The sequence below is a fragment of the Schistocerca gregaria genome, chromosome 1 (assembly GCF_023897955.1).
Source record: "Schistocerca gregaria isolate iqSchGreg1 chromosome 1, iqSchGreg1.2, whole genome shotgun sequence".
Lineage (NCBI taxonomy): Eukaryota > Metazoa > Arthropoda > Insecta > Orthoptera > Acrididae > Schistocerca > Schistocerca gregaria.
This window is the reverse complement of record NC_064920.1, coordinates 130898335-130921281: the sequence shown is the minus strand read 5'-3', so window position 1 is coordinate 130921281 and position 22947 is coordinate 130898335. Positions and strand designations below refer to the sequence as shown.

The 22947-nt window shown below is 43.6% G+C and overlaps 18 non-coding genes across 18 annotated transcripts; all 18 read left to right on the top strand.

The window, feature by feature from the left end:
* Positions 1-216: 216 nt before the first annotated feature.
* On the top strand, positions 217-289 carry Trnar-ucu (transfer RNA arginine (anticodon UCU)). The gene has a single exon. It is a non-coding gene; the product is annotated as a tRNA-Arg (tRNA).
* A 1206-nt stretch (positions 290-1495) lies between these two features.
* On the top strand, positions 1496-1568 carry Trnar-ucu (transfer RNA arginine (anticodon UCU)). Its single transcript has one exon. It is a non-coding gene; the product is annotated as a tRNA-Arg (tRNA).
* A 1203-nt stretch (positions 1569-2771) lies between these two features.
* On the top strand, positions 2772-2844 carry Trnar-ucu (transfer RNA arginine (anticodon UCU)). The gene has a single exon. It is a non-coding gene; the product is annotated as a tRNA-Arg (tRNA).
* Positions 2845-4050: 1206 nt separating this feature from the next.
* On the top strand, positions 4051-4123 carry Trnar-ucu (transfer RNA arginine (anticodon UCU)). Its single transcript has one exon. It is a non-coding gene; the product is annotated as a tRNA-Arg (tRNA).
* A 1206-nt stretch (positions 4124-5329) lies between these two features.
* Positions 5330-5402, top strand: Trnar-ucu (transfer RNA arginine (anticodon UCU)). Its single transcript has one exon. It is a non-coding gene; the product is annotated as a tRNA-Arg (tRNA).
* A 1206-nt stretch (positions 5403-6608) lies between these two features.
* Trnar-ucu (transfer RNA arginine (anticodon UCU)) lies at positions 6609-6681 on the top strand. The gene has a single exon. It is a non-coding gene; the product is annotated as a tRNA-Arg (tRNA).
* A 1206-nt stretch (positions 6682-7887) lies between these two features.
* On the top strand, positions 7888-7960 carry Trnar-ucu (transfer RNA arginine (anticodon UCU)). The gene has a single exon. It is a non-coding gene; the product is annotated as a tRNA-Arg (tRNA).
* Positions 7961-9166: 1206 nt separating this feature from the next.
* On the top strand, positions 9167-9239 carry Trnar-ucu (transfer RNA arginine (anticodon UCU)). Its single transcript has one exon. It is a non-coding gene; the product is annotated as a tRNA-Arg (tRNA).
* A 1206-nt stretch (positions 9240-10445) lies between these two features.
* On the top strand, positions 10446-10518 carry Trnar-ucu (transfer RNA arginine (anticodon UCU)). The gene has a single exon. It is a non-coding gene; the product is annotated as a tRNA-Arg (tRNA).
* Positions 10519-11724: 1206 nt separating this feature from the next.
* Trnar-ucu (transfer RNA arginine (anticodon UCU)) lies at positions 11725-11797 on the top strand. The gene has a single exon. It is a non-coding gene; the product is annotated as a tRNA-Arg (tRNA).
* Positions 11798-13003: 1206 nt separating this feature from the next.
* On the top strand, positions 13004-13076 carry Trnar-ucu (transfer RNA arginine (anticodon UCU)). The gene has a single exon. It is a non-coding gene; the product is annotated as a tRNA-Arg (tRNA).
* Positions 13077-14282: 1206 nt separating this feature from the next.
* On the top strand, positions 14283-14355 carry Trnar-ucu (transfer RNA arginine (anticodon UCU)). Its single transcript has one exon. It is a non-coding gene; the product is annotated as a tRNA-Arg (tRNA).
* Positions 14356-15561: 1206 nt separating this feature from the next.
* Trnar-ucu (transfer RNA arginine (anticodon UCU)) lies at positions 15562-15634 on the top strand. The gene has a single exon. It is a non-coding gene; the product is annotated as a tRNA-Arg (tRNA).
* Positions 15635-16840: 1206 nt separating this feature from the next.
* Positions 16841-16913, top strand: Trnar-ucu (transfer RNA arginine (anticodon UCU)). The gene has a single exon. It is a non-coding gene; the product is annotated as a tRNA-Arg (tRNA).
* Positions 16914-18119: 1206 nt separating this feature from the next.
* On the top strand, positions 18120-18192 carry Trnar-ucu (transfer RNA arginine (anticodon UCU)). Its single transcript has one exon. It is a non-coding gene; the product is annotated as a tRNA-Arg (tRNA).
* Positions 18193-19398: 1206 nt separating this feature from the next.
* On the top strand, positions 19399-19471 carry Trnar-ucu (transfer RNA arginine (anticodon UCU)). Its single transcript has one exon. It is a non-coding gene; the product is annotated as a tRNA-Arg (tRNA).
* Positions 19472-20666: 1195 nt separating this feature from the next.
* Trnar-ucu (transfer RNA arginine (anticodon UCU)) lies at positions 20667-20739 on the top strand. The gene has a single exon. It is a non-coding gene; the product is annotated as a tRNA-Arg (tRNA).
* Positions 20740-21945: 1206 nt separating this feature from the next.
* On the top strand, positions 21946-22018 carry Trnar-ucu (transfer RNA arginine (anticodon UCU)). Its single transcript has one exon. It is a non-coding gene; the product is annotated as a tRNA-Arg (tRNA).
* The last annotated feature ends 929 nt before the right edge of the window (positions 22019-22947 follow it).

Genomic DNA, 22947 nt, shown 5'->3' with positions numbered 1-22947 from the left:
ATTGTACAGAGCAACTCTGTCAATACGCAGGTGTATCAATCAGTAGGGCCATGGTAAACAGAGCGATGTATCGTGTCTTTTGCATAAATAAAGAGTCTTTGATGTAATTGCTTCAGAGAAATATGAAAGTAAGCCTATCAGGAAAGTAATGCGAGACATGTAGCATGGGTCATGTCTTGCAGAACCTTTTACATCTGAGCTCTAGGCCTGCACAGCGTCCCTTTGGCGCAGAGGATAGCGCGTTGGACTTCTAATCCAAAGGTCGTGGGTTCGATCCCCACAAGGGACGGGCAATTTTTAAAAACGTGTGCCAATCTCCAGATGGGTACTGACGTATGGGAAATCACAAGCCTCTGCAAAAGTTGAAAATTGTTGTGACCTCAGTGCTATGCTCAAGTATGTAGACATTACACATATAAGCCAAATTCTCGTAGATCTGTTATCCATGACGCTGTTATGTGTAAATGCAGTAAAAACGGAACCATATCTTCACGTGCCTGTTGACGGGAATTTTCTTTCAATACCCAATTTTTACCTACTGATATAAATATAGCAATAGAACGCACATTTCGTACAGAAACAAATACAATGAAGAGAAAAGATTTTGAATTACTTCATGAGTCAATGTATGTAATCCCAGTGATGATCTTTAATTCTTCCAGCCCAAGGTGAGAGGGTTTAAGTTTTCTCGGCCACAAGTGAGAAAAGTAGACAGTTCCACAACAAGATATTCTGCTATGTTTCCTTAAGTGCTTCCATTAAACAATGGCACTCTGTATCTATAGAAACGGCGACAATTTTCACTTCGGCACAGGGGGCTTTTACTGGAGACTGTCAAGGGGGAACTTGCTAGATACATGAAGGGAGAAGATCAGACAGAGACGTCTGACGCTCCGCTGACGCTTGCCGAAAACTACATTAAGTATGATTCCCGCCTATAACTGACGGCGAGAGAGATGCATCATCTGTCCACTTCTCATCGAAGCACACTGTCACCAAGCAATGGCTGACGCTTCGAGGACGGCTTGAAATTGCTAGGGAGGTGATGCAGCTAAAGTTCCTGGTAAATGTGCTAACAGGGCACACATGTTCGTGGGAGTGTATACATATGATGGGGACCGGCTGTGACACAGCAGTCAACCAAAGTCAAAAAATGTGACTAATCATACAGTGTTTCCTTTACCACTTCGTTAGTGAATGCTGTTCTAAAGAGCGCAATTCCCATCTATCGGTAAGCAGCGCACGTGAGCGAATCTAATAGCAGGACTGTGTCACTACGATTGTACAGAGCAACTCTGTCAATACACAGGTGTATCAATCAGTAGGGCCATGGTAAACAGAGTAATGTATCGTGTCTGTTGCATAAATAAAGAGTCTTTGAAGTAATTGCTTCAGAGAAATATGGAAGTAAGCCTATCAGGAAAGTAATGCGAGACATGTAGCATGGGTCATGTCTTGCAGAACCTCTTACATCTGAGCTCTAGGCCTGCACAGCGTCCCTTTGGCGCAGAGGGTAGCGCGTTGGGCTTCTAATCCAAAGGTCGTGGGTTCGATCCCCACAAGGGACGGGCAATTTTTAAAAACGTGTGCCAATCTCCAGATGGGTACTGACGTATGGGAAATCACAAGCCTCCGCAAAAGTTGAAAATTGTTGTGACCTCAGTTCTATGCTCAAGTATGTAGTCCTTACACATATAAGCCAAATTCTCGTAGATCTGTTATCCATGACGCTGTTATGTGTAAATGCAGTAAAAACGGAACCATATCTTCACGTGCCTGTTGACGGGAATTTTCTTTCAATACCCAATTCTTACCTACTGATATAAATATAGCAATAGAACGCACATTTCGTACAGAAACAAATACAATGTAGAGAAAAGATTTTGAATTACTTCATGGGTCAATGTATGTAATCCCAGTGATGATCTTTAATTCTTCCAGCCCAAGGTGAGAGGGTTTCAGTTTTCTCGGCCACAAGTGAGAAAAGTAGACAGTTCCACAACAAGATATTCTGCTATGTTTCCTTAAGTGCTTCCATTAAACAATGGCACTCTGTATCTATAGAAACGGCGACAATTTTCACTTCGGCACAGGGGGCTTTTACTGGAGACTGTCAAGGGGGAACTTGCTAGATACATGAAGGGAGAAGATCAGACAGAGACGTCTGACGCTCCGCTGACGCTTGCCGAAAACTACATTAAGTATGATTCCCGCCTATAACTGACAGCGAGAGAGATGCATCATCTGTCCACTTCTCATCGAAGCACACTGTCACCAAGCAATGGCTGACGCTTCGAGGACGGCTTGAAATTGCTAGGGAGGTGATGCAGCTAAAGTTCCTGGTAAATGTGCTAACAGGGCACACACGTTCGTGGGAGTGTATACATATGATGGGGACCGGCTGTGACACAGCAGTCAACCAAAGTCAAAAAATGTGACTAATCATACAGTGTTTCCTTTACCACTTCGTTAGTGAATGCTGTTCTAAAGAGCGCAATTCCCATCTATCGGTAAGCGCACGTGAGCGAATCTAATAGCAGGACTGTGTTACTACGATTGTACAGAGCAACTCTGTCAATACGCAGGTGTATCAATCAGTAGGGCCAAGGTAAACAGAGCGATGTATCGTGTCTGTTGCATAAATAAAGAGTCTTTGATGTAATTGCTTCAGAGAAATATGAAAGTAAGCCTATCAGGAAAGTAATGCGAGACATGTAGCATGGGTCATGTCTTGCAGAACCTTTTACATCTGAGCTCTAGGCCTGCACAGCGTCCCTTTGGCGCAGAGGATAGCGCGTTGGACTTCTAATCCAAAGGTCGTGGGTTCGAACCCCACAAGGGACGGGCAATTTTTAAAAACGTGTGCCAATCTCCAGATGGGTACTGACGTATGGGAAATCACAAGCCTCTGCAAAAGTTGAAAATTGTTGTGACCTCAGTGCTATGCTCAAGTATGTAGACATTACACATATAAGCCAAATTCTCGTAGATCTGTTATCCATGACGCTGTTATGTGTAAATGCAGTAAAAACGGAACCATATCTTCACGTGCCTGTTGACGGGAATTTTCTTTCAATACCCAATTTTTACCTACTGATATAAATATAGCAATAGAACGCACATTTCGTACAGAAACAAATACAATGAAGAGAAAAGATTTTGAATTACTTCATGAGTCAATGTATGTAATCCCAGTGATGATCTTTAATTCTTCCAGCCCAAGGTGAGAGGGTTTAAGTTTTCTCGGCCACAAGTGAGAAAAGTAGACAGTTCCACAACAAGATATTCTGCTATGTTTCCTTAAGTGCTTCCATTAAACAATGGCACTCTGTATCTATAGAAACGGCGACAATTTTCACTTCGGCACAGGGGGCTTTTACTGGAGACTGTCAAGGGGGAACTTGCTAGATACATGAAGGGAGAAGATCAGACAGAGACGTCTGACGCTCCGCTGACGCTTGCCGAAAACTACATTAAGTATGATTCCCGCCTATAACTGACGGCGAGAGAGATGCATCATCTGTCCACTTCTCATCGAAGCACACTGTCACCAAGCAATGGCTGACGCTTCGAGGACGGCTTGAAATTGCTAGGGAGGTGATGCAGCTAAAGTTCCTGGTAAATGTGCTAACAGGGCACACATGTTCGTGGGAGTGTATACATATGATGGGGACCGGCTGTGACACAGCAGTCAACCAAAGTCAAAAAATGTGACTAATCATACAGTGTTTCCTTTACCACTTCGTTAGTGAATGCTGTTCTAAAGAGCGCAATTCCCATCTATCGGTAAGCAGCGCACGTGAGCGAATCTAATAGCAGGACTGTGTCACTACGATTGTACAGAGCAACTCTGTTAATACACAGGTGTATCAATCAGTAGGGCCATGGTAAACAGAGTAATGTATCGTGTCTGTTGCATAAATAAAGAGTCTTTGAAGTAATTGCTTCAGAGAAATATGGAAGTAAGCCTATCAGGAAAGTAATGCGAGACATGTAGCATGGGTCATGTCTTGCAGAACCTCTTACATCTGAGCTGTAGGCCTGCACAGCGTCCCTTTGGCGCAGAGGGTAGCGCGTTGGGCTTCTAATCCAAAGGTCGTGGGTTCGATCCCCACAAGGGACGGGCAATTTTTAAAAACGTGTGCCAATCTCCAGATGGGTACTGACGTATGGGAAATCACAAGCCTCTGCAAAAGTTGAAAATTGTTGTGACCTCAGTTCTATGCTCAAGTATGTAGACCTTACACATATAAGCCAAATTCTCGTAGATCTGTTATCCATGACGCTGTTATGTGTAAATGCAGTAAAAACGGAACCATATCTTCACGTGCCTGTTGACGGGAATTTTCTTTCAATACCCAATTTTTACCTACTGATATAAATATAGCAATAGAACGCACATTTCGTACAGAAACAAATACAATGAAGAGAAAAGATTTTGAATTACTTCATGGGTCAATGTATGTAATCCCAGTGATGATCTTTAATTCTTCCAGCCCAAGGTGAGAGGGTTTCAGTTTTCTCGGCCACAAGTGAGAAAAGTAGACAGTTCCACAACAAGATATTCTGCTATGTTTCCTTAAGTGCTTCCATTAAACAATGGCACTCTGTATCTATAGAAACGGCGACAATTTTCACTTCGGCACAGGGGGCTTTTACTGGAGACTGTCAAGGGGGAACTTGCTAGATACATGAAGGGAGAAGATCAGACAGAGACGTCTGACGCTCCGCTGACGCTTGCCGAAAACTACATTAAGTATGATTCCCGCCTATAACTGACGGCGAGAGAGATGCATCATCTGTCCACTTCTCATCGAAGCACACTGTCACCAAGCAATGGCTGACGCTTCGAGGACGGCTTGAAATTGCTAGGGAGGTGATGCAGCTAAAGTTCCTGGTAAATGTGCTAACAGGGCACACACGTTCGTGGGAGTGTATACATATGATGGGGACCGGCTGTGACACACCAGTCAACCAAAGTCAAAAAATGTGACTAATCATACAGTGTTTCCTTTACCACTTCGTTAGTGAATGCTGTTCTAAAGAGCGCAATTCCCATCTATCGGTAAGCAGCGCACGTGAGCGAATCTAATAGCAGGACTGTGTTACTACGATTGTACAGAGCAACTCTGTCAATACGCAGGTGTATCAATCAGTAGGGCCATGGTAAACAGAGCGATGTATCGTGTCTGTTGCATAAATAAAGAGTCTTTGATGTAATTGCTTCAGAGAAATATGAAAGTAAGCCTATCAGGAAAGTAATGCGAGACATGTAGCATGGGTCATGTCTTGCAGAACCTCTTACATCTGAGCTGTAGGCCTGCACAGCGTCCCTTTGGCGCAGAGGATAGCGCGTTGGACTTCTAATCCAAAGGTCGTGGGTTCGATCCCCACAAGGGACGGGCAATTTTTAAAATCGTGTGCCAATCTCCAGATGGGTACTGACGTATGGGAAATCACAAGCCTCTGCAAAAGTTGAAAATTGTTGTGACCTCAGTTCTATGCTCAAGTATGTAGACCTTACACATATAAGCCAAATTCTCGTAGATCTGTTATCCATGACGCTGTTATGTGTAAATGCAGTAAAAACGGAACCATATCTTCACGTGCCTGTTGACGGGAATTTTCTTTCAATACCCAATTTTTACCTACTGATATAAATATAGCAATAGAACGCACATTTCGTACAGAAACAAATACAATGAAGAGAAAAGATTTTGAATTACTTCATGAGTCAATGTATGTAATCAAAGTGATGATCTTTAATTCTTCCAGCCCAAGGTGAGAGGGTTTCAGTTTTCTCGGCCACAAGTGAGAAAAGTAGACAGTTCCACAACAAGATATTCTGCTATGTTTCCTTAAGTGCTTCCATTAAACAATGGCACTCTGTATCTATAGAAACGGCGACAATTTTCACTTCGGCACAGGGGGCTTTTACTGGAGACTGTCAAGGGGGAACTTGCTAGATACATGAAGGGAGAAGATCAGACAGAGACGTCTGACGCTCCGCTGACGCTTGCCGAAAACTACATTAAGTATGATTCCCGCCTATAACTGACAGCGAGAGAGATGCATCATCTGTCCACTTCTCATCGAAGCACACTGTCACCAAGCAATGGCTGACGCTTCGAGGACGGCTTGAAATTGCTAGGGAGGTGATGCAGCTAAAGTTCCTGGTAAATGTGCTAACAGGGCACACACGTTCGTGGGAGTGTATACATATGATGGGGACCGGCTGTGACACACCAGTCAACCAAAGTCAAAAAATGTGACTAATCATACAGTGTTTCCTTTACCACTTCGTTAGTGAATGCTGTTCTAAAGAGCGCAATTCCCATCTATCGGTAAGCAGCGCACGTGAGCGATTCTAATAGCAGGACTGTGTTACTACGATTGTACAGAGCAACTCTGTCAATACGCAGGTGTATCAATCAGTAGGGCCATGGTAAACAGAGCGATGTATCGTGTCTGTTGCATAAATAAAGAGTCTTTGATGTAATTGCTTCAGAGAAATATGAAAGTAACCCTATCAGGAAAGTAATGCGAGACATGTAGCATGGGTCATGTCTTGCAGAACCTCTTACATCTGAGCTCTAGGCCTGCACAGCGTTCCTTTGGCGCAGGGGATAGCGCGTTGGGCTTCTAATCCAAAGGTCGTGGGTTCGATCCCCACAAGGGACGGGCAATTTTTAAAAACGTGTGCCAATCTCCAGATGGGTACTGACGTATGGGAAATCACAAGCCTCTGCAAAAGTTGAAAATTGTTGTGACCTCAGTTCTATGCTCAAGTATGTAGACCTTACACATATAAGCCAAATTCTCGTAGATCTGTTATCCATGACGCTGTTATGTGTAAATGCAGTAAAAACGGAACCATATCTTCACGTGCCTGTTGACGGGAATTTTCTTTCAATACCCAATTCTTACCTACTGATATAAATATAGCAATAGAACGCACATTTCGTACAGAAACAAATACAATGTAGAGAAAAGATTTTGAATTACTTCATGGGTCAATGTATGTAATCCCAGTGATGATCTTTAATTCTTCCAGCCCAAGGTGAGAGGGTTTCAGTTTTCTCGGCCACAAGTGAGAAAAGTAGACAGTTCCACAACAAGATATTCTGCTATGTTTCCTTAAGTGCTTCCATTAAACAATGGCACTCTGTATCTATAGAAACGGCGACAATTTTCACTTCGGCACAGGGGGCTTTTACTGGAGACTGTCAAGGGGGAACTTGCTAGATACATGAAGGGAGAAGATCAGACAGAGACGTCTGACGCTCCGCTGACGCTTGCCGAAAACTACATTAAGTATGATTCCCGCCTATAACTGACAGCGAGAGAGATGCATCATCTGTCCACTTCTCATCGAAGCACACTGTCACCAAGCAATGGCTGACGCTTCGAGGACGGCTTGAAATTGCTAGGGAGGTGATGCAGCTAAAGTTCCTGGTAAATGTGCTAACAGGGCACACACGTTCGTGGGAGTGTATACATATGATGGGGACCGGCTGTGACACAGCAGTCAACCAAAGTCAAAAAATGTGACTAATCATACAGTGTTTCCTTTACCACTTCGTTAGTGAATGCTGTTCTAAAGAGCGCAATTCCCATCTATCGGTAAGCAGCGCACGTGAGCGAATCTAATAGCAGGACTGTGTTACTACGATTGTACAGAGCAACTCTGTCAATACGCAGGTGTATCAATCAGTAGGGCCAAGGTAAACAGAGCGATGTATCGTGTCTGTTGCATAAATAAAGAGTCTTTGATGTAATTGCTTCAGAGAAATATGAAAGTAAGCCTATCAGGAAAGTAATGCGAGACATGTAGCATGGGTCATGTCTTGCAGAACCTCTTACATCTGAGCTGTAGGCCTGCACAGCGTCCCTTTAGCGCAGAGGATAGCGCGTTGGACTTCTAATCCAAAGGTCGTGGGTTCGATCCCCACAAGGGACGGGCGATTTTTAAAAACGTGTGCCAATCTCCAGATGGGTACTGACGTATGGGAAATCACAAGCCTCTGCAAAAGTTGAAAATTGTTGTGACCTCAGTTCTGTGCTCAAGTATGTAGACCTTACACATATAAGCCAAATTCTCGTAGATCTGTTATCCATGACGCTGTTATGTGTAAATGCAGTAAAAACGGAACCATATCTTCACGTGCCTGTTGACGGGAATTTTCTTTCAATACCCAATTTTTACCTACTGATATAAATATAGCAATAGAACGCACATTTCGTACAGAAACAAATACAATGAAGAGAAAAGATTTTGAATTACTTCATGAGTCAATGTATGTAATCCCAGTGATGATCTTTAATTCTTCCAGCCCAAGGTGAGAGGGTTTCAGTTTTCTCGGCCACAAGTGAGAAAAGTAGACAGTTCCACAACAAGATATTCTGCTATGTTTCCTTAAGTGCTTCCATTAAACAATGGCACTCTGTATCTATAGAAACGGCGACAATTTTCACTTCGGCACAGGGGGCTTTTACTGGAGACTGTCAAGGGGGAACTTGCTAGATACATGAAGGGAGAAGATCAGACAGAGACGTCTGACGCTCCGCTGACGCTTGCCGAAAACTACATTAAGTATGATTCCCGCCTATAACTGACGGCGAGAGAGATGCATCATCTGTCCACTTCTCATCGAAGCACACTGTCACCAAGCAATGGCTGACGCTTCGAGGACGGCTTGAAATTGCTAGGGAGGTGATGCAGCTAAAGTTCCTGGTAAATGTGCTAACAGGGCACACACGTTCGTGGGAGTGTATACATATGATGGGGACCGGCTGTGACACACCAGTCAACCAAAGTCAAAAAATGTGACTAATCATACAGTGTTTCCTTTACCACTTCGTTAGTGAATGCTGTTCTAAAGAGCGCAATTCCCATCTATCGGTAAGCAGCGCACGTGAGCGAATCTAATAGCAGGACTGTGTTACTACGATTGTACAGAGCAACTCTGTCAATACGCAGGTGTATCAATCAGTAGGGCCATGGTAAACAGAGCGATGTATCGTGTCTGTTGCATAAATAAAGAGTCTTTGATGTAATTGCTTCAGAGAAATATGAAAGTAAGCCTATCAGGAAAGTAATGCGAGACATGTAGCATGGGTCATGTCTTGCAGAACCTCTTACATCTGAGCTGTAGGCCTGCACAGCGTCCCTTTGGCGCAGAGGATAGCGCGTTGGACTTCTAATCCAAAGGTCGTGGGTTCGATCCCCACAAGGGACGGGCAATTTTTAAAATCGTGTGCCAATCTCCAGATGGGTACTGACGTATGGGAAATCACAAGCCTCTGCAAAAGTTGAAAATTGTTGTGACCTCAGTTCTATGCTCAACTATGTAGACCTTACACATATAAGCCAAATTCTCGTAGATCTGTTATCCATGACGCTGTTATGTGTAAATGCAGTAAAAACGGAACCATATCTTCACGTGCCTGTTGACGGGAATTTTCTTTCAATACCCAATTTTTACCTACTGATATAAATATAGCAATAGAACGCACATTTCGTACAGAAACAAATACAATGAAGAGAAAAGATTTTGAATTACTTCATGAGTCAATGTATGTAATCCCAGTGATGATCTTTAATTCTTCCAGCCCAAGGTGAGAGGGTTTCAGTTTTCTCGGCCACAAGTGAGAAAAGTAGACAGTTCCACAACAAGATATTCTGCTATGTTTCCTTAAGTGCTTCCATTAAACAATGGCACTCTGTATCTATAGAAACGGCGACAATTTTCACTTCGGCACAGGGGGCTTTTACTGGAGACTGTCAAGGGGGAACTTGCTAGATACATGAAGGGAGAAGATCAGACAGAGACGTCTGACGCTCCGCTGACGCTTGCCGAAAACTACATTAAGTATGATTCCCGCCTATAACTGACAGCGAGAGAGATGCATCATCTGTCCACTTCTCATCGAAGCACACTGTCACCAAGCAATGGCTGACGCTTCGAGGACGGCTTGAAATTGCTAGGGAGGTGATGCAGCTAAAGTTCCTGGTAAATGTGCTAACAGGGCACACACGTTCGTGGGAGTGTATACATATGATGGGGACCGGCTGTGACACACCAGTCAACCAAAGTCAAAAAATGTGACTAATCATACAGTGTTTCCTTTACCACTTCGTTAGTGAATGCTGTTCTAAAGAGCGCAATTCCCATCTATCGGTAAGCAGCGCACGTGAGCGAATCTAATAGCAGGACTGTGTTACTACGATTGTACAGAGCAACTCTGTCAATACGCAGGTGTATCAATCAGTAGGGCCATGGTAAACAGAGCGATGTATCGTGTCTGTTGCATAAATAAAGAGTCTTTGAAGTAATTGCTTCAGAGAAATATGAAAGTAAGCCTATCAGGAAAGTAATGCGAGACATGTAGCATGGGTCATGTCTTGCAGAACCTCTTACATCTGAGCTGTAGGCCTGCACAGCGTCCCTTTGGCGCAGAGGATAGCGCGTTGGACTTCTAATCCAAAGGTCGTGGGTTCGATCCCCACAAGGGACGGGCAATTTTTAAAAACGTGTGCCAATCTCCAGATGGGTACTGACGTATGGGAAATCACAAGCCTCTGCAAAAGTTGAAAATTGTTGTGACCTCAGTTCTATGCTCAAGTATGTAGACCTTACACATATAAGCCAAATTCTCGTAGATCTGTTATCCATGACGCTGTTATGTGTAAATGCAGTAAAAACGGAACCATATCTTCACGTGCCTGTTGACGGGAATTTTCTTTCAATACCCAATTTTTACCTACTGATATAAATATAGCAATAGAACGCACATTTCGTACAGAAACAAATACAATGAAGAGAAAAGATTTTGAATTACTTCATGAGTCAATGTATGTAATCCCAGTGATGATCTTTAATTCTTCCAGCCCAAGGTGAGAGGGTTTCAGTTTTCTCGGCCACAAGTGAGAAAAGTAGACAGTTCCACAACAAGATATTCTGCTATGTTTCCTTAAGTGCTTCCATTAAACAATGGCACTCTGTATCTATAGAAACGGCGACAATTTTCACTTCGGCACAGGGGGCTTTTACTGGAGACTGTCAAGGGGGAACTTGCTAGATACATGAAGGGAGAAGATCAGACAGAGACGTCTGACGCTCCACTGACGCTTGCCGAAAACTACATTAAGTATGATTCCCGCCTATAACTGACGGCGAGAGAGATGCATCATCTGTCCACTTCTCATCGAAGCACACTGTCACCAAGCAATGGCTGACGCTTCGAGGACGGCTTGAAATTGCTAGGGAGGTGATGCAGCTAAAGTTCCTGGTAAATGTGCTAACAGGGCACACACGTTCGTGGGAGTGTATACATATGATGGGGACCGGCTGTGACACACCAGTCAACCAAAGTCAAAAAATGTGACTAATCATACAGTGTTTCCTTTACCACTTCGTTAGTGAATGCTGTTCTAAAGAGCGCAATTCCCATCTATCGGTAAGCAGCGCACGTGAGCGAATCTAATAGCAGGACTGTGTTACTACGATTGTACAGAGCAACTCTGTCAATACGCAGGTGTATCAATCAGTAGGGCTATGGTAAACAGAGCGATGTATCGTGTCTGTTGCATAAATAAAGAGTCTTTGATGTAATTGCTTCAGAGAAATATGAAAGTAAGCCTATCAGGAAAGTAATGCGAGACATGTAGCATGGGTCATGTCTTGCAGAACCTCTTACATCTGAGCTCTGGGCCTGCACAGCGTCCCTTTGGCGCAGGGGATAGCGCGTTGGACTTCTAATCCAAAGGTCGTGGGTTCGATCCCCACAAGGGACGGGCAATTTTTAAAAACGTGTGCCAATCTCCAGATGGGTAGTGACGTATGGGAAATCACAAGCCTCTGCAAAAGTTGAAAATTGTTGTGACCTCAGTTCTATGCTCAAGTATGTAGACCTTACACATATAAGCCAAATTCTCGTAGATCTGTTATCCATGACGCTGTTATGTGTAAATGCAGTAAAAGCGGAACCATATCTTCACGTGCCTGTTGACGGGAATTTTCTTTCAATACCCAATTTTTACCTACTGATATAAATATAGCAATAGAACGCACATTTCGTACAGAAACAAATACAATGAAGAGAAAAGATTTTGAATTACTTCATGAGTCAATGTATGTAATCCCAGTGATGATCTTTAATTCTTCCAGCCCAAGGTGAGAGGGTTTCAGTTTTCTCGGCCACAAGTGAGAAAAGTAGACAGTTCCACAACAAGATATTCTGCTATGTTTCCTTAAGTGCTTCCATTAAACAATGGCACTCTGTATCTATAGAAACGGCGACAATTTTCAGTTCGGCACAGGGGGCTTTTACTGGAGACTGTCAAGGGGGAACTTGCTAGATACATGAAGGGAGAAGATCAGACAGAGACGTCTGACGCTCCGCTGACGCTTGCCGAAAACTACATTAAGTATGATTCCCGCCTATAACTGACGGCGAGAGAGATGCATCATCTGTCCACTTCTCATCGAAGCACACTGTCACCAAGCAATGGCTGACGCTTCGAGGACGGCTTGAAATTGCTAGGGAGGTGATGCAGCTAAAGTTCCTGGTAAATGTGCTAACAGGGCACACACGTTCGTGGGAGTGTATACATATGATGGGGACCGGCTGTGACACAGCAGTCAACCAAAGTCAAAAAATGTGACTAATCATACAGTGTTTCCTTTACCACTTCGTTAGTGAATGCTGTTCTAAAGAGCGCAATTCCCATCTATCAGTAAGCAGCGCACGTGAGCGAATCTAATAGCAGGACTGTGTTACTACGATTGTACAGAGCAACTCTGTCAATACGCAGGTGTATCAATCAGTAGGGCCATGGTAAACAGAGCGATGTATCGTGTCTGTTGCATAAATAAAGAGTCTTTGATGTAATTGCTTCAGAGAAATATGAAAGTAAGCCTATCAGGAAAGTAATGCGAGACATGTAGCATGGGTCATGTCTTGCAGAACCTCTTACATCTGAGCTCTAGGCCTGCACAGCGTCCCTTTGGCGCAGAGGATAGCGCGTTGGGCTTCTAATCCAAAGGTCGTGGGTTCGATCCCCACAAGGGACGGGCAATTTTTAAAAACGTGTGCCAATCTCCAGATGGGTAGTGACGTATGGGAAATCACAAGCCTCTGCAAAAGTTGAAAATTGTTGTGACCTCAGTTCTATGCTCAAGTATGTAGACCTTACACATATAAGCCAAATTCTCGTAGATCTGTTATCCATGACGCTGTTATGTGTAAATGCAGTAAAAACGGAACCATATCTTCACGTGCCTGTTGACGGGAATTTTCTTTCAATACCCAATTTTTACCTACTGATATAAATATAGCAATAGAACGCACATTTCGTACAGAAACAAATACAATGAAGAGAAAAGATTTTGAATTACTTCATGAGTCAATGTATGTAATCCCAGTGATGATCTTTAATTCTTCCAGCCCAAGGTGAGAGGGTTTCAGTTTTCTCGGCCACAAGTGAGAAAAGTAGACAGTTCCACAACAAGATATTCTGCTATGTTTCCTTAAGTGCTTCCATTAAACAATGGCACTCTGTATCTATAGAAACGGCGACAATTTTCACTTCGGCACAGGGGGCTTTTACTGGAGACTGTCAAGGGGGAACTTGCTAGATACATGAAGGGAGAAGATCAGACAGAGACGTCTGACGCTCCGCTGACGCTTGCCGAAAACTACATTAAGTATGATTCCCGCCTATAACTGACGGCGAGAGAGATGCATCATCTGTCCACTTCTCATCGAAGCACACTGTCACCAAGCAATGGCTGACGCTTCGAGGACGGCTTGAAATTGCTAGGGAGGTGATGCAGCTAAAGTTCCTGGTAAATGTGCTAACAGGGCACACACGTTCGTGGGAGTGTATACATATGATGGGGACCGGCTGTGACACACCAGTCAACCAAAGTCAAAAAATGTGACTAATCATACAGTGTTTCCTTTACCACTTCGTTAGTGAATGCTGTTCTAAAGAGCGCAATTCCCATCTATCGGTAAGCAGCGCACGTGAGCGAATCTAATAGCAGGACTGTGTTACTACGATTGTACAGAGCAACTCTGTCAATACGCAGGTGTATCAATCAGTAGGGCCATGGTAAACAGAGCGATGTATCGTGTCTGTTGCATAAATAAAGAGTCTTTGATGTAATTGCTTCAGAGAAATATGAAAGTAAGCCTATCAGGAAAGTAATGCGAGACATGTAGCATGGGTCATGTCTTGAAGAACCTCTTACATCTGAGCTCTAGGCCTGCACAGCGTCCCTTTGGAGCAGAGGATAGCGCGTTGGACTTCTAATCCAAAGGTCGTGGGTTCGACCCCCCCAAGGGACCGGCAATTTTTAAAAACGTGTGCCAATCTCCAGATGGGTACTGACGTATGGGAAATCACAAGCCTCTGCAAAAGTTGAAAATTGTTGTGACCTCAGTTCTATGATCAAGTATGTAGACCTTACACATATAAGCCAAATTCTCGTAGATCTGTTATCCATGACGCTGTTATGTGTAAATGCAGTAAAAACAGAACCATATCTTCACGTGCCTGTTGACGGGAATTTTCTTTCAATACCCAATTTTTACCTACTGATATAAATATAGCAATAGAACGCACATTTCGTACAGAAACAAATACAATGAAGAGAAAAGATTTTGAATTACTTCATGAGTCAATGTATGTAATCCCAGTGATGATCTTTAATTCTTCCAGCCCAAGGTGAGAGGGTTTCAGTTTTCTCGGCCACAAGTGAGAAAAGTAGACAGTTCCACAACAAGATATTCTGCTATGTTTCCTTAAGTGCTTCCATTAAACAATGGCACTCTGTATCTATAGAAACGGCGACAATTTTCAGTTCGGCACAGGGGGCTTTTACTGGAGACTGTCAAGGGGGAACTTGCTAGATACATGAAGGGAGAAGATCAGACAGAGACGTCTGACGCTCCGCTGACGCTTGCCGAAAACTACATTAAGTATGATTCCCGCCTATAACTGACGGCGAGAGAGATGCATCATCTGTCCACTTCTCATCGAAGCACACTGTCACCAAGCAATGGCTGACGCTTCGAGGACGGCTTGAAATTGCTAGGGAGGTGATGCAGCTAAAGTTCCTGGTAAATGTGCTAACAGGGCACACACGTTCGTGGGAGTGTATCCATATGATGGGGACCGGCTGTGACACAGCAGTCAACCAAAGTCAAAAAATGTGACTAATCATACAGTGTTTCCTTAACCACTTCGTTAGTGAATGCTGTTCTAAAGAGCGCAATTCCCATCTGTCGGTAAGCAGCGCACGTGAGCGAATCTAATAGCAGGACTGTGTTACTACGATTGTACAGAGCAACTCTGTCAATACGCAGGTGTATCAATCAGTAGGGCCATGGTAAACAGAGCGATGTATCGTGTCTGTTGCATAAATAAAGAGTCTTTGATGTAATTGCTTCAGAGAAATATGAAAGTAAGCCTATCAGGAAAGTAATGCGAGACATGTAGCATGGGTCATGTCTTGCAGAACCTCTTACATCTGAGCTGTAGGCCTGCACAGCGTCCCTTTGGCGCAGAGGATAGCGCGTTGGACTTCTAATCCAGAGGTCGTGGGTTCGATCCCCACAAGGGACGGGCAATTTTTAAAAACGTGTGCCAATCTCCAGATGGGTACTGACGTATGGGAAATCACAAGCCTCTGCAAAAGTTGAAAATTGTTGTGACCTCAGTTCTATGATCAAGTATGTAGACCTTACACATATAAGCCAAATTCTCGTAGATCTGTTATCCATGACGCTGTTATGTGTAAATGCAGTAAAAACGGAACCATATCTTCACGTGCCTGTTGACGGGAATTTTCTTTCAATACCCCATTTATACCTACTGATATAAATATAGCAATAGAACGCACATTTCGTACAGAAACAAATACAATGAAGAGAAAAGATTTTGAATTACTTCATGAGTCAATGTATGTAATCCCAGTGATGATCTTTAATTCTTCCAGCCCAAGGTGAGAGGGTTTCAGTTTTCTCGGCCACAAGTGAGAAAAGTAGACAGTTCCACAACAAGATATTCTGCTATGTTTCCTTAAGTGCTTCCATTAAACAATGGCACTCTGTATCTATAGAAACGGCGACAATTTTCACTTCGGCACAGGGGGCTTTTACTGGAGACTGTCAAGGGGGAACTTGCTAGATACATGAAGGGAGAAGATCAGACAGAGACGTCTGACGCTCCGCTGACGCTTGCCGAAAACTACATTAAGTATGATTCCCGCCTATAACTGACGGCGAGAGAGATGCATCATCTGTCCACTTCTCATCGAAGCACACTGTCACCAAGCAATGGCTGACGCTTCGAGGACGGCTTGAAATTGCTAGGGAGGTGATGCAGCTAAAGTTCCTGGTAAATGTGCTAACAGGGCACACACGTTCGTGGGAGTGTATCCATATGATGGGGACCGGCTGTGACACAGCAGTCAACCAAAGTCAAAAAATGTGACTAATCATACAGTGTTTCCTTTACCACTTCGTTAGTGAATGCTGTTCTAAAGAGCGCAATTCCCATCTATCGGTAAGCAGCGCACGTGAGCGAATCTAATAGCAGGACTGTGTTACTACGATTGTACAGAGCAACTCTGTCAATACGCAGGTGTATCAATCAGTAGGGCCATGGTAAACAGAGCGATGTATCGTGTCTGTTGCATAAATAAAGAGTCTTTGATGTAATTGCTTCAGAGAAATATGAAAGTAAGCCTATCAGGAAAGTAATGCGAGACATGTAGCATGGGTCATGTCTTGCGGAACCTCTTACATCTGAGCTCTAGGCCTGCACAGCGTCCCTTTGGCGCAGAGGATAGCGCGTTGGACTTCTAATCCAAAGGTCGTGGGTTCGATCCCCGCAAGGGACGGGCAATTTTTAAAAACGTGTGCCAATCTCCAGATGGGTACTGACGTATGGGAAGTCACAAGCCGCTGCAAAAGTTGAAAATTGTTGTGACCTCAGTTCTATGCTCAAGTATGTAGACCTTACACATATAAGCCAAATTCTCGTAGATCTGTTATCCATGACGCTGTTATGTGTAAATGCAGTAAAAACGGAACCATATCTTCACATGCCTGTTGACGGGAATTTTCTTTCAATACCCAATTTTTACCTACTGATATAAATATAGCAATAGAACGCACATTTCGTACAGAAACAAATACAATGAAGAGAAAAGATTTTGAATTACTTCATGAGTCAATGTATGTAATCCCAGTGATGATCTTTAATTCTTCCAGCCCAAGGTGAGAGGGTTTCAGTTTTCTCGGCCACAAGTGAGAAAAGTAGACAGTTCCACAACAAGATATTCTGCTATGTTTCCTTAAGTGCTTCCATTAAACAATGGCACTCTGTATCTATAGAAACGGCGACAATTTTCACTTCGGCACAGGGGGCTTTTACTGGAGACTGTCAAGGGGGAACTTGCTAGATACATGAAGGGAGAAGATCAGACAGAGACGTCTGACGCTCCGCTGACACTTGCCGAAAACTACATTAAGTATGATTCCCGCCTATAACTGACGGCGAGAGAGATGCATCATCTGTCCACTTCTCATCGAAGCACACTGTCACCAAGCAATGGCTGACGCTTCGAGGACAGCTTGAAATTGCTAGGGAGGTGATGCAGCTGAAGTTCCTGGTAAATGTGCTAACAGGGCACACACGTTCGTGGGAGTGTATACATATGATGGGGACCGGCTGTGACACAGCAGTCAACCAAAGTCAAAAAAAGTGACTAATCATACAGTGTTTCCTTTACCACTTCGTTAGTGAATGCTGTTCTAAAGAGCGCAATTCCCATCTATCGGTAAGCAGCGCACGTGAGCGAATCTAATAGCAGGACTGTGTTACTACGATTGTACAGAGCAACTCTGTCAATACGCAGGTGTATCAATCAGTAGGGCCATGGTAAACAGAGCGATGTATCGTGTCTGTTGCATAAATAAAGAGTCTTTGATGTAATTGCTTCAGAGAAATATGAAAGTAAGCCTATCAGGAAAGTAATGCGAGACATGTAGCATGGGTCATGTCTTGCAGAACCTCTTACATCTGAGCTCTAGGCCTGCACAGCGTCCCTTTGGCGCAGGGGATAGCGCGTTGGACTTCTAATCCAAAGGTCGTGGGTTCGATCCCCACAACAGACGGGCAATTTTTAAAAACGTGTGCCAATCTCCAGATGGGTACTGACGTATGGGAAATCACAAGCCTCTGCAAAATTTGAAAATTGTTGTGACCTCAGTTCTATGCTCAAGTATGTAGACCTTACACATATAAGCCAAATTCTCGTAGATCTGTTATCCATGACGCTGTTATGTGTAAATGCAGTAAAAACGGAACCATATCTTCACGTGCCGGTTGACGGGAATTTTCTTTCAATACCCAATTTTAACCTACTGATATAAATATAGCAATAGAACGCACATTTCGTACAGAAACAAATACAAAGAAGAGAAAAGATTTTGAATTACTTCAAGAGTCAATGTATGTAATCCCAGTGATGATCTTTAATTCTTCCAGCCCAAGGTGAGAGGGTTTCAGTTTTCTCGGCCACAAGTGGGAAAAGTAGACAGTTCCACAACAAGATATTCTGCTATGTTTCCTTAAGTGCTTCCATTAAACAATGGCACTCTGTATCTATAGAAACGGCGACAATTTTCACTTCAGCACAGGGGGCTTTTACTGGAGACTGTCAAGGGGGAACTTGCTAGATACATGAAGGGAGAAGATCAGACAGAGACGTCTGACGCTCCGCTGACGCTTGCCGAAAACTACATTAAGTATGATTCCCGCCTATAACTGACGGCGAGAGAGATGCATCATCTGTCCACTTCTCATCGAAGCACACTGTCACCAAGCAATGGCTGACGCTTCAAGGACGGCTTGAAATTGCTAGGGAGGTGATGCAGCTAAAGTTCCTGGTAAATGTGCTAACAGGGCACACACGTTCGTGGGAGTGTGTACATATGATGGGGACCGGCTGTGACACAGCAGTCAACCAAAGTCAAAAAATGTGACTAATCATACAGTGTTTCCTTTACCACTTCGTTAGTGAATGCTGTTCTAAAGAGCGCAATTCCCATCTATCGGTAAGCAGCGCACGTGAGCGAATCTAATAGCAGGACTGTGTTACTACGATTGTACAGAGCAACTCTGTCAATACGCAGGTGTATCAGTCAGTAGGGCCATGGTAAACAGAGCGATGTATCGTGTCTGTTGCATAAATAAAGAGTCTTTGATGTAATTGCTTCAGAGAAATATGAAAGTAAGCCTATCAGGAAAGTAATGCGAGACATGTAGCATGGGTCATGTCTTGCAGAACCTCTTACATCTGAGATCTAGGCCTGCACAGCGTTCCTTTGGCGCAGAGGATAGCGAGTTGGACTTCTAATCCAAAGGTCGTTGGTTCGATCCCCACAAGGGACGGGCAATTTTTAAAAACGTGTGCCAATCTCCAGATGGGTACTGACGTATGGGAAATCACAAGCCTCTGCAAAAGTTGAAAATTGTTGTGACCTCAGTTCTATGCTCAAGTATGTAGTCCTTACACATATAAGCCAAATTCTCGTAGATCTGTTATCCATGACGCTGTTATGTGTAAATGCAGTAAAAACGGAACCATATCTTCACGTGCCTGTTGACGGGAATTTTCTTTCAATACCCAATTTTTACCTACTGATATAAATATAGCAATAGAAAGCACATTTCGTACAGAAACAAATACAATGAAGAGAAAAGATTTTGAATTACTTCATGAGTCAATGTATGTAATCCCAGTGATGATCTTTAATTCTTCCAGCCCAAGGTGAGAGGGTTTCAGTTTTCTCGGCCACAAGTGAGAAAAGTAGACAGTTCCACAACAAGATATTCTGCTATGTTTCCTTAAGTGCTTCCATTAAACAATGGCACTCTGTATCTATAGAAACGGCGACAATTTTCACTTCGGCACAGGGGGCTTTTACTGGAGACTGTCAAGGGGGAACTTGCTAGATACATGAAGGGAGAAGATCAGACAGAGACGTCTGACGCTTGCCGAAAACTACATTAAGTATGATTCCCGCCTATAACTGACGGCGAGAGAGATGCATCATCTGTCCACTTCTCATCGAAGCACACTGTCACCAAGCAATGGCTGACGCTTCGAGGACAGCTTGAAATTGCTAGGGAGGTGATGCAGCTAAAGTTCCTGGTAAATGTGCTAACAGGGCACACACGTTCGTGGGAGTGTATACATATGATGGGGACCGGCTGTGACACAGCAGTCAACCAAAGTCAAAAAATGTGACTAATCATACAGTGTTTCCTTTACCACTTCGTTAGTGAATGCTGTTCTAAAGAGCGCAATTCCCATCTATCGGTAAGCAGCGCACGTGAGCGAATCTAATAGCAGGACTGTGTTACTACGATTGTACAGAGCAACTCTGTCAATACGCAGGTGTATCAATCAGTAGGGCCATGGTAAACAGAGCGATGTATCGTGTCTGTTGCATAAATAAAGAGTCTTTGATGTAATTGCTTCAGAGAAATATGAAAGTAAGCCTATCAGGAAAGTAATGCGAGACATGTAGCATGGGTCATGTCTTGCAGAACCTCTTACATCTGAGCTCTAGGCCTGCACAGCGTTCCTTTGGCGCAGGGGATAGCGCGTTGGACTTCTAATTAAAAGGTCGTGGGTTCGGTCCCCACAAGGGACGGGCAATTTTTAAAAACGTGTGCCAATCTCCAGATGGGTACTGACGTATGGGAAATCACAAGCCTCTGCAAAAGTTGAAAATTGTTGTGACCTCAGTTCTATGCTCAAGTATGTAGACCTTACACATATAAGCCAAATTCTCGTAGATCTGTTATCCATGACGCTGTTATGTGTAAATGCAGTAAAAACGGAACCATATCTTCACGTGCCTGTTGACGGGAATTTTCTTTCAATACCCAATTTTTACCTACTGATATAAATATAGCAATAGAACGCACATTTCGTACAGAAACAAATACAATGAAGAGAAAAGATTTTGAATTACTTCATGAGTCAATGTATGTAATCCCAGTGATGATCTTTAATTCTTCCAGCCCAAGGTGAGAGGGTTTCAGTTTTCTCGGCCACAAGTGAGAAAAGTAGACAGTTCCACAACAAGATATTCTGCTATGTTTCCTTAAGTGCTTCCATTAAACAATGGCACTCTGTATCTATAGAAACGGCGACAATTTTCACTTCGGCACAGGGTGCTTTTACTGGAGACTGTCAAGGGGGAACTTGCTAGATACATGAAGGGAGAAGATCAGACAGAGACGTCTGACGCTCCGCTGACGCTTGCCGAAAACTACATTAAGTATGATTCCCGCCTATAACTGACGGCGAGAGAGATGCATCATCTGTCCACTTCTCATCGAAGCACACTGTCACCAAGCAATGGCTGACGCTTCGAGGACAGCTTGAAATTGCTAGGGAGGTGATGCAGCTAAAGTTCCTGGTAAATGTGCTAACAGGGCACACACGTTCGTGGGAGTGTATACATATGATGGGGACCGGCTGTGACACAGCAGTCAACCAAAGTCAAAAAATGTGACTAATCATACAGTGTTTCCTTTACCACTTCGTTAGTGAATGCTGTTCTAAAGAGCGCAATTCCCATCTATCGGTAAGCAGCGCACGTGAGCGAATCTAATAGCAGGACTGTGTTACTACGATTGTACAGAGCAACTCTGTCAATACGCAGGTGTATCAATCAGTAGGGCCATGGTAAACAGAGCGATGTATCGTGTCTGTTGCATAAATAAAGAGTCTTTGATGTAATTGCTTCAGAGAAATATGAAAGTAAGCCTATCAGGAAAGTAATGCGAGACATGTAGCATGGGTCATGTCTTGCAGAACCTCTTACATCTGAGCTCTAGGCCTGCACAGCGTTCCTTTGGCGCAGGGGATAGCGCGTTGGACTTCTAATTAAAAGGTCGTGGGTTCGATCCCCACAAGGGACGGGCAATTTTTAAAAACGTGTGCCAATCTCCAGATGGGTACTGACGTATGGGAAATCACAAGCCTCTGCAAAAGTTGAAAATTGTTGTGACCTCAGTTCTATGCTCAAGTATGTAGACCTTACACATATAAGCCAAATTCTCGTAGATCTGTTATCCATGACGCTGTTATGTGTAAATGCAGTAAAAACGGAACCATATCTTCACGTGCCTGTTGACGGGAATTTTCTTTCAATACCCAATTTTTACCTACTGATATAAATATAGCAATAGAACGCACATTTCGTACAGAAACAAATACAATGAAGAGAAAAGATTTTGAATTACTTCATGAGTCAATGTATGTAATCCCAGTGATGATCTTTAATTCTTCCAGCCCAAGGTGAGAGGGTTTCAGTTTTCTCGGCCACAAGTGAGAAAAGTAGACAGTTCCACAACAAGATATTCTGCTATGTTTCCTTAAGTGCTTCCATTAAACAATGGCACTCTGTATCTATAGAAACGGCGACAATTTTCACTTCGGCACAGGGGGCTTTTACTGGAGACTGTCAAGGGGGAACTTGCTAGATACATGAAGGGAGAAGATCAGACAGAGACGTCTGACGCTCCGCTGACGCTTGCCGAAAACTACATTAAGTATGATTCCCGCCTATAACTGACGGCGAGAGAGATGCATCATCTGTCCACTTCTCATCGAAGCACACTGTCACCAAGCAATGGCTGACGCTTCGAGGACGGCTTGAAATTGCTAGGGAGGTGATGCAGCTAAAGTTCCTGGTAAATGTGCTAACAGGGCACACACGTTCGTGGGAGTGTATACATATGATGGGGACCGGCTGTGACACAGCAGTCAACCAAAGTCAAAAAATGTGACTAATCATACAGTGTTTCCTTTACCACTTCGTTAGTGAATGCTGTTCTAAAGAGCGCAA